This window comes from Carcharhinus amblyrhynchos, chromosome 10, assembly GCF_965287045.1.
Source record: "Carcharhinus amblyrhynchos chromosome 10, sCarAmb.v2.hapA, whole genome shotgun sequence".
Classification (NCBI taxonomy): domain Eukaryota; kingdom Metazoa; phylum Chordata; class Chondrichthyes; order Carcharhiniformes; family Carcharhinidae; genus Carcharhinus; species Carcharhinus amblyrhynchos.
In genome coordinates this window covers 77,704,055-77,714,233 of record NC_137333.1, presented here as the reverse complement: position 1 = coordinate 77,714,233, position 10,179 = coordinate 77,704,055, and the positions used below count along the sequence as shown (strand labels likewise).

The window sequence follows — 10,179 nt, the reverse complement described above, 5'->3', positions numbered from 1 at the left end:
AGCTGTTTCTGCAATGTCATCCTTACATAATTGCTCCCATTGACCGCAAGAAACTACAAAAGAGTTGTGAATGTAGCCCAGGCCATCAGACAAACCAGCTTCGCATCCATTGATGCTGCCTACACTTCCTGCTGCCTCGGAATAGTAGTAGGCATAATCAAAGGTCCCATGCAGCCTGGGCTTCCAGTTTCCACTTTTTTCCATCCGGCAAAAAAATACAAAAGTCTGAGGTCACGTACCAACCAACTCAAGAATAGCTGCTTCCCTGCTGCCATCAGACTTTTGAATGGACCTACCTCATATTGTTAATCTTTCTCTATACCCTAGCTATGATTGTAACACTACATTCTGCACCCTCCTTTCCTTAATGTATGATATGCTTTGTCTGTATAGTGTGCAAGAAACAACACTTTCTACTATACCAATACATGACAAATCAAAACCAAATTATGGGATTTCCATCTGTTTTGGAGAATATATTTCAGAATACTTTCATTACCATGAAATTGACATTTTTAGTAGTTTAAATTACATTTATAACCAATCTTAAATTGTTTGAAAAAATATATTATCCCTGTCTTTGATATCTAATTACTAGAGCATGAGCCAAAAGCAAAATATTGTGGATGCTGGAATCTGAAACAAGAACAGAAAATGCTGGAAAATCTCAGCAATTCTGACAGCATCTATGGAGAGAGAATAGAGCCAACGATCTGAGCCTAGATGACCATTCGTCAGTGCTGAACAAGGGTCATCTAGACTTGAAACATTGGGAGTATTCTCTCCCCACAGATGCTGTCGGACGTGCTGTGATTTTTCAGCATTTTCTGTTTTGGCATTTGTTTTCACAAATCTGGCAGGTGAATGTGTTAATATTGAATCTGTTTCCAAAATCCACATCTACCCTCAGGTGGATGTAAAAGATCTATTTTGAAGGGCAAATGAGTTACCCTATTCTTCAATTAGCAGAAATGTTTCGATGTTTGTGAGAGCTTTTTCAACACAAACTGGCTGCCACATTTCCTAAGTTCCAACAGTGACTACATTAGATCTTTTTGGCACTGATTGCAATGTGCTTTGGGATGTCCTGTAATTTTAATATATAAATGCTGACATTTTTCTTTTACAACTACTTTTCATTTTGTCCATAAGCAGAGAAGTAGAGTGGCATTGAAGTGTATTATGATCTTGGAGGTGACCACATCCCCACCCTCATAACCAAGTTTTTGATCCAATCAGGGTAGGGATCAAACCATTTTGTTTAAAGTAGTTTAAAAATTTATATATTCATTACTGTTACAAGTAGGCTTCTGTTAACAGTGCAATGAAGTCGCTGTGAAAATCCCCTAGTCCTGTTTGGATACACCGAGAGAGAATTTAGCAAAGCCAATGCACCTAACCAACATGTCTTTCGAACTGAGAGAGGAAACCAGAGGACCTGAAGGAAACCCATCCAGATACGGGACGAATGCAAACAGTCACCCAAGGCTGGAATTGAATGCAGGTCCTTGGAGCTGTGAGGCAGCAGTACTAACCACTGTGTTGGCCAAAGTGGCACACTGTGCTAAAGTAAGCAAAAAGATTGGAGATCCAAGGTACTATACAAGATCAGAAAAATAAAACAATTGCAATATATATCTTATTCTCTAGCATTCAGGGATTAACATGAGACAAATGTGAATTAACAGGCAAACTGTGGCTGAATATACCACACTGCACAATAAATGGCAGATGCAACCAAGACAGATCCATGGATTTCTCAGCAATGCAGCCAGGTGCCAATGATCATTGAGTTATGCAATCTCATTTAACTTGTCTTCCTTATGAGGAATTGCAAGTCTTCACTTTTCCCTTTCGAAGATATCTCCTTGGAATTCTCTCCAAAAGTCAATCCAACCAGGACTGCCTCAACGACGATTCATATTGCAAGGTTTCAGTCCGGTCTCCCAGGACTCCATTCCTGAACCTGTGCTACAGCATCAGCTCACAAGTACAACTTCAGTTCTTCAGTCGTGCTGAGCAGAACACGACAACTACCTGTGATCAACGGCCCACAGGCATTGATTCAACAACCTTCCAATGCCTTCTCTGATTTATCTTGAGCCCTTGCTATGTTCAACCTACCAAACGTAACTCTCTTCTTACTCCAAGCCTCTTTTATTGGTCCTCTGCCTGGTGGTTCCTACCAGTGATGATCTTCCCATGGCAACTTTTCCACTTCTCTTTCTCTAACTGAGGGCACTCCCTCTCCCTGCCCAGGCCTCCTCTCTGGTGTAGAATCCTCCCTTGGGTCCTGTGACCATAGTTTTCATGCCCTTTTAACATGGGCATACTGATCCCTTGTCCTCAGCCTGAAAAACTCCAAACTCTGGACAGTGCACTCGCTCACTGCATGGAAACTCCCATGCCTGTTCCAGACCTCTGCTAAGAACAATAGTCAGGATTCCTAACAATGTCCATAGACAGGTAAGTAAAAGCTTGTCTTGTCCAAAGATGAATGAGGCAAATTATAACCAATTATTCTCTGCATTTTTCACAACAAATTGGTGTTCCTTGTCTCTATATCTTGATCACCTGATTCATTTCGTAAGATTCTATTTTGTATGAAATGATCTCAGTGGCGCTAGTTGTGAATTATAAATGTCAGTGTAATTGTTAGTGAGTCAATTTCCTTACAACAACCAAAATTTTTCATTTTTCAGTTTAATGTATAATTGACTGTAAATTCCCTAATAAACTGTGGAAATTTTTATTCTAACAATTTAGTAGGTAATTATCACTAAAGTGGTTTTATTGTCAGCAGGCAGGGTCAAGTTTATATTAGAATCATAGAGCAATACAACACAGAAACAGGCCTTTCAGCCCAACCAGTCCATGCTGACCATGGTGCCACCCCAGCTATAGGATTTTGTCAGGCTACTACAAGCAGGTTGAGAAGTTGATACTGTGTGACTATAGAGGGCAGCATTAAACAATAATTTGATTTCTCTTGCCGTTAACTGCTGTTAGAAACGGGCTGGGACAATCTTTGCATGCAGAACAACTAGACTCTGAATAATCATTATGAAGACTGGAATTTTAGCCTGAAAAGAGTGTTTTAAAATGTTGAACAGCACGGATTAACAAGTTGCCTCGCGATTCATTAAAATTATTCCTTCCTGAAATGAATTTCAAGATCCACAAAAATACGTTGGGTGAATTTGTCAGCAGCACAGAGCATCGGCTGCCTTTTAGACTGGCTGCCTTTTCACATTGCCCTCACTATATTCCATTCCATTGAAGTAAATGGGACTGAATATTGGGTGATAGGTGAACGGTTCCATTGATTTCACACTGCTTAAGACCAAGTTAAATAAAATCCCAGTCACTAATGGGCATTGAAGTTAAATCAAACTTGATTTTGGAATTACACAACCACCTTTGTGTTGGTGCGTGAATGAAGTTATCCGTCATAAGTCTATTGTGTTGCAGATAATTGAATTCATGCAGTTGCAAGAGAGCCTTTTAATGAAATGAAGGTAAGTGCTAGATCGAAACAATGCCTCAATTGTAGATAAATATTTCAAAAACCATGGCAACGTAACAAAAAACTGAATTGAATAAAAATAGTGACATCTGATCCTTTAAAATATCATCTCAATAGATTTTAATCATTGTGATTCTGACTGAGTCCTTAGTAGTAGCAACTGCATAATTTAAAAATGTTTTACTCTGCAATATCCATCCCTGCTGTAATGTAAGCTTTAAGAACATAAGAACATAAGAAATAGGAGCAGGAGTAGGCCATCTAGCCCTTCGAGCCTGCCCCGCCATTCAATAAGATCATGGCTGATCTGTTGTGGCTCAGTTCCACTTTCCCGCCCTCTCCCCATAACCCTTAATCCCCTCTCTTATCAAGAACCCATCAACCCGCTTCTTAAAAATATTTAGCGAGGCAGCCTCCACCACTTCAACGGGCAGAGAATTCCAGAGATTCACCACCCTTTGAGTGAAGAAGTTCCTCCTCAACTCCGTTCTAAACCGCCTCCCCTTTATCTTGAGGCTGTGCCCCCTAGTCCTACTGTCAATTTAAACTAGGCTGAAGGAATTGAAATTATTGTAAACTGTGCATCTCAGTATTGAGGGGAAATCTGCTATGAGCAGTTTCTCACTCGTGTCATGCTGAGTTTGATTCTCTGGAAACTGCTCTGAGTTTTGATATGAAGGAATGTCAATTTTATTATTTAGGAGTAAATGGCAGTAAACTTCCAGTTTTATTGTTTTGACCTGGTATGCAGGGTAATCAAAATTATCCATCAAGTCAATCTTTATGTTAATGATTCGTGTAAATTGTATTGTTTGAACACTAATTGTGTTCATTTGAGATTTTAACCATTTAGGCAATAGGAGACAGTTTGAGGAAGTAATTCAGGAAATCTTAAATATTTACTAAAGACAGGGTGGGACTTAACTAGTCTACTATAGCTCACATAAAAACAAAAAATGCTGGAAAATCTCAGCAGGTCTGACAGCATCTATGGAGAGAGAATAGAATCAGCGTTTCGAGTCTGGATGACCCTTTGTCAATAGTATATAGCTCTTGCTTTCAGATTCAGGGTTGGGCCCAGGTTGATGCTCAATCTCTCTTCTCTCTCTGTACCTCTTACTCCCTCTGGACAGCAATCACTCGCTACACAATTTGCTCTGTGAAAGCTTCTGCTTATTAACTCATTCCAAGCCATGTCTCACAGAGTGATCAATGATCTGCTGCATTCTAATTGGCCTAAATGAGGCAAGGCTAATTCTTAATTGGCTCAATCTGTGGTTGGTCTAAGTGGGCACGATTAGTTTTTAATTGGATTATCAAGGATGATGATCATCTATTGATAACATTTCCCATTTTCGCCTGACTGACTTAAGGTGTCAATTATTTGCGTGACCATCCCTCTCATTAAAGTTTATTTCTGTTACTTCTTGCAAAGATAAAAGAATGTTTTGATATCCTCCTTGCCCATTTGTTCAGGATGATGAAAATATGCTGCCATACCAGCATGATTAATATCTTGAACTCATTGTCTCAGGACCTCATTTAAATCAGACTCCTATCAGTGACTTGGAATTATTTAATTTTTGACAGGTTATTTGAAGGTTACTGTTATTTCTCTTTATGGTGACTTGGAATGAGTTTCTTCACTTTTAAAACAAAGAATAAAATGGTATCATTACTTACAACCTTATCACTAATAAAGAAATTTATAAAGTACTAATGCAAAATATAGTGTTGCGTATAGATCATAAGTGAGGATAGTTTTCATGTCTATTTTTACTTGAAAGAGACAGCTTGCAACGTCTAATTGATTTATAGGACTTCGTTAATCAATCTATTTTTGCTATAATATGGTTTTGTGGTGTGTGTCATGCTTGCTATAAATCTGTTAAACTTACCGAATAGTTTTGTAAACTTACAAAGTTTATAAAATACATGTCAGTGATTGATGGGCTAAACATAACACTGTACATTCAACGAACAGATGCTACAATTTAAAAGAACTACACAAGCTAATTACAGAACTCAATTCTAAACTTATGGTTACATAGTATGAAATAAAGTGACTTCCTTTAAACATCAAGTTAAACTGCACTAATTTAATACACAAAGCTGAATGTTTTAAAACTGTTTTTTCTTTGAACACTAGGACTTTGAATTTAGAAAACAGGAGTGATTATTTTATTTGCCAGGGTGTTGTATCAGCAATTGTTCAAACTGGACGTCTTACATCACCACCTTAAGGCCATCTGTTCCTTGGCCTTTACCAATATTGAGTGTGACACTGAGACCAAGTCGTGTGATGGGCTTGTGTCCCAGAATTCAGCATTAAACCATAGTGGGTTGACATACTTCCATTGTGTGTCAATAAAAGTAATCATTATATTTGCATGTAAAGTGACACACCATTAAATCCTTGTGGCTGTAGAGATATGCCTGAAGTTCAACCTTATTATCAGGTTGCAAATGGTTATAAACCATTGTGACTTGATGTACATGCACCTTTTAAGGCAGGTGTCTTAAGCTGCTGTCAATCACCACTACTGAGATAGGATGTGACCCAGTAATCCTATGAAGCTGAACTCATTTACAACAGCAGTAGTCAAGGCCAGATGTATTAACCTAGTTAACATCATACATATAATCTTATCTTCAAGGAAAGACCCCACATTATTGCTTTCCTCATCTGTTTATGTCAAATAGAAGAACATAGCAAATACTTTGTTCCAATAATATTGAAATACTTGCCTCTTGTCTCACTCATGACTCTAGAATCTGCACTAAAACACACAGCAGTTGTAGCAACCATACTTGCCCTTGAATTATGCTGCCAGGAACTGCCAAAATATCTATACACAATTCTAATTTTTACACAGTATTCATTCCTTTGCACAGACACTGGGCTGATATTTCTTTCACCTCATTAGATGAGGGTCACCTAAGGGGGAAAAAAACTAGCATTTTTGGAGAGTCTTATCACACATTTGTGACATCCCAATAGGCTTCACATTTAAAGAATAACTTCTGAAAGTTCAAAAAACGTTGTAAGGGTAAGCTTAGCAATTCTAGGCCAATCGGTTTAACATCAGTGGTGGAGAGCTTCCAGAAACAATTATTTGGGATAGAATTAGTAGTCACATGGGAAACTCTGGAAGATAACACAATAACTTATCCCAATTTCTAATGACATCCTTATTAACTAATTTAATTTGAGGGATGTCAAAATCATCTGGATTCGGTTCTTCACTCTGAGTTATAACCACTAAAACATCATCTTTTTGCTTTCCTTCCCTATCAAAATACCTTTTAAGCATATTCACATGACGCTGTCTGTGAATTTTCCTTCTATTCGATGACACAGTGGTTAGCACTGCTGCCTCACAGTGCCAGGTTCCTGGGTTCGATTCCCGGCTTGGGTCACTGTCTGTGCGGAGTTTGTACATTACGTGCTTGCTTCGGCAGCACATATACTAAAATTGGAACAATATAGAGAAGATTAGCATGGCCCCTGTGCAAGAATGACATGCAAATTCGTGAAGCGTTTCCTTCTATCTGGTATTCTTATCAAATAATTCACCTCAGCCAATTTCCTTTCAATTTGGTAAGGCCCACTAAACCTTGCTTTAAAGGTTCACCTACCACTGGTAAGAATGCTAAGACTTTATCCCCACTAGCAAAACTATGAATTTTTAATTTCTTATCCACTTCCTGTTTCATCACATGCTGTGCCACTTTTAAATGTTGTCCAGCCAATTCACCTGCTCTATTCAACCTTTCCCTAAAATTTGATACATAGTCCAATAACAGTCTCAGAACACTGACTCACCAACTTCGCCTTAACCAATTTAAGTGGTCCCCTTACTTCCTGACGAAAAATCAATTCAAATGGATTAAATTTTGTTGATTCATTAGGTGCATCCCTAATTGCAAAGAGTGCAAATGGAATTCCTTTATTCCAATCCTCTGGATAATCTTGACAATAAGCCCTCAATATTATCTTTAAAGTTTGATGCCACCTCTCTAACGCTCCCTGTGATTCTGGATGGTACACAGTAGACTCAATTTTTTTATCCCCAAGCTAACCACAACCTCCTTGAATATCTTTGATGTGAAATTTGATCTTTGATCTGATTGCATTTCTGTGGGTAGTTCCTATCTAGTAACAAAATTGAAGTCACTCCCCTACAATCCTTTTAGCTGTAATATTGTGTAATGGAATGGTCTCTGGAAACCTAGTAGATACATCCATTATTGTCAATAAATATTGATTTCCACTTTTCATTTTAGGAAGGGGTCCTACGCAATCAATTAAGACTCTTGTAAGTGGTTCCTCAAATGCTGGAATGGGTATTAAAGGTGCTGGTTTTATCACTGCTTCAGGTTTCCCTATGATTTGATATGTATGAGATGACTGGCAAAATTTAACCACATCTTTGTGCAGTGCAGGCCAATAAAAACATTTCTGTATTTTAGCTTGAGCTTACTGCCAAATGATCTCCTACTGGTACTACATATGCTACCTGCCACACCTCCTTTCTATACCCTACCAGTAATACCACCTGATGAACTTCTCCCCATTTCTTTACCTGTCTGAATATGTATAGGTCTCCATTTCCTCATTAAGATAGTTTTAAGGTTATAACATTCAGGTATACACTCAGATTCCTCTTCCGTGTTTGCTTTCTGATACAACTGGTATATTGCTATATCTTTCTGTAATAACTTTGCCAACTTTCCCAAACTAAAAATATTCACCTCTTCCTCTGCTTGTTTTGATCTTTTCCAACCATCTAATCAAAAAATATTTCTAATAATTGAACTTCAACTTTCTTATCTTCACTCTTTGATTTCTCCTCTTGTCTTTCCCTATGACTTTGTGATCTTGTTGCCACACAATCAGGAAAAATCTCAGGATATGTCTCATTTAACAACTCAGTTATTTGATTCTCCACTCGCTTTTCAACTATAATAAGCATCTCTTCCACCTGTGATCCAGCTATATCATTACCCAAGATAATCTGTATTCCTGCACAAGATCATTTCTCTATTACTCCTACTACCACTTCATTTTTCACTGGACTCTCCAACCTCCCCCTACATTGGAACACTACATTCCTCACCCTGAATTCCACATATTATCACCTTTTCTGGCAGTATTCTTTCTAGACTGCATAACTCCTCATCTCTTACCATCAAAGATTGACTTGCTCCCATATCTCTTAAAATTTTAACTTCTTTCCCTACTTCTCCTGGTACATGAGTGAACTTTACCCACACAAGTAAATTCTTTAAAGAGATCTGACACCTTCTTATCTATCAACTCCTGACCAGGCTGTACATTCTTTTGCACCTCTTACACTTCAGCTGGGCTTTCCTTTTCCACTTTAACAAACCCCACTGGTTATGCTGTTTTACCCCATCAGTTTTCTCAGTGCTTTTCTTAAACCACCAACACTGCGACTTTGCATGGCCTAATTTATTACAGTGAAAATATCTGAGGCTTTTCATTTCTCTTCCACCCTCATGTATTTCCTTTTTAACCTGAGGTACACTGTCTTTATTATCTCTCACAAGACCCGCTTTATCTTCACCACCTGAGGACTTTTCTTTTCCCTCAAAGGCTGAAACTGACGTCAGAAACCAAACTCTGTTTTTGAAACTACATCGTAATCACTTGCCATTTTTACTGCTAATCTAAGGTTTTAGCCCTCTGTTCTTCTACATGAGTTCTCACTACATCCGGAAGTGACTCTTTAAAGTCTCCAAAATAATCATTTCCCTAAGAGCTTCATATGTCTGGTCTACTTTCAAAGCCCTTATCCACCTCTCAAAATTATTCTGTTTGATCCTTTCAAATTCTATGTACATTTGACCAGGTTCTTTTCTTAGATTTCTAAACCATTGTCTGTAGGCTTCTGCCATCAGTTTATATGCACCTAAGATAGATTGTTTTCACTTCATCATAATTCCAAGATACCTCCACTGATAGTGATGCAAACAATTCACTAGCTCTACCAACCAACTTTGCTTAAATCTCTAATACCCATGTGGTCTGTGGCCAAATCATTTGTTTAGTAACTTTCTCAAGTAAAATGAAAGAGTATTCTACGTCCTTCTCATCAAACCGTGGTAATGCTTGGATACATTTGATGATGAGGAGATGCCAGCGTTTGATTGGGATGGGCACAGTAAGTAGTCTCACAACACCAGGTTAAAGTCCAACAGGTTTATTTGGTAGCACAAGCTTTCAGAGCGCTGCCCCTTCATCAGGTGATGAAGCAACAACGCTCTGTTGGACTTTAACCTGCTGTTGTGAGACTTCTTACTGGATATATTTGAATAGATCCCCACCAAACCTTTGACTCTTGCTCTTTCTCACCTTCCTCATCACTGCTCCCAACTTGTACTTTTCCCTTTATCTCTGCCAATTTTAACTGACATTCACTTTTTATTGTCAGTTTCCAAAGTTCAAACTCTCTCTTTTTCTTCTTGCCTATAATTCAGGCAGTCTCATTTCTTATGCTTTTTGTTCCTCCCTTCCTTTGCCTTTCTCTGTGGCAATGGCACCCTTTTCTTTGCTACTCTCTCTCTTCCTTTTATTTCAAATTCACGCTGCTTTAATTCTTTTTCATGTTCAAGCTGTTTCATTTGTA

General features: G+C 38.3%; 1 non-coding gene across 1 annotated transcript; it reads left to right on the top strand.

Moving 5' to 3' along the window:
* The first annotated feature begins 6,972 nt into the window (after nt 1–6,972).
* LOC145349569 (U6 spliceosomal RNA) lies at nt 6,973–7,079 on the top strand. Its single transcript, XR_013888093.1, has one exon. It is a non-coding gene; the product is annotated as a U6 spliceosomal RNA (small nuclear RNA).
* The last annotated feature ends 3,100 nt before the right edge of the window (nt 7,080–10,179 follow it).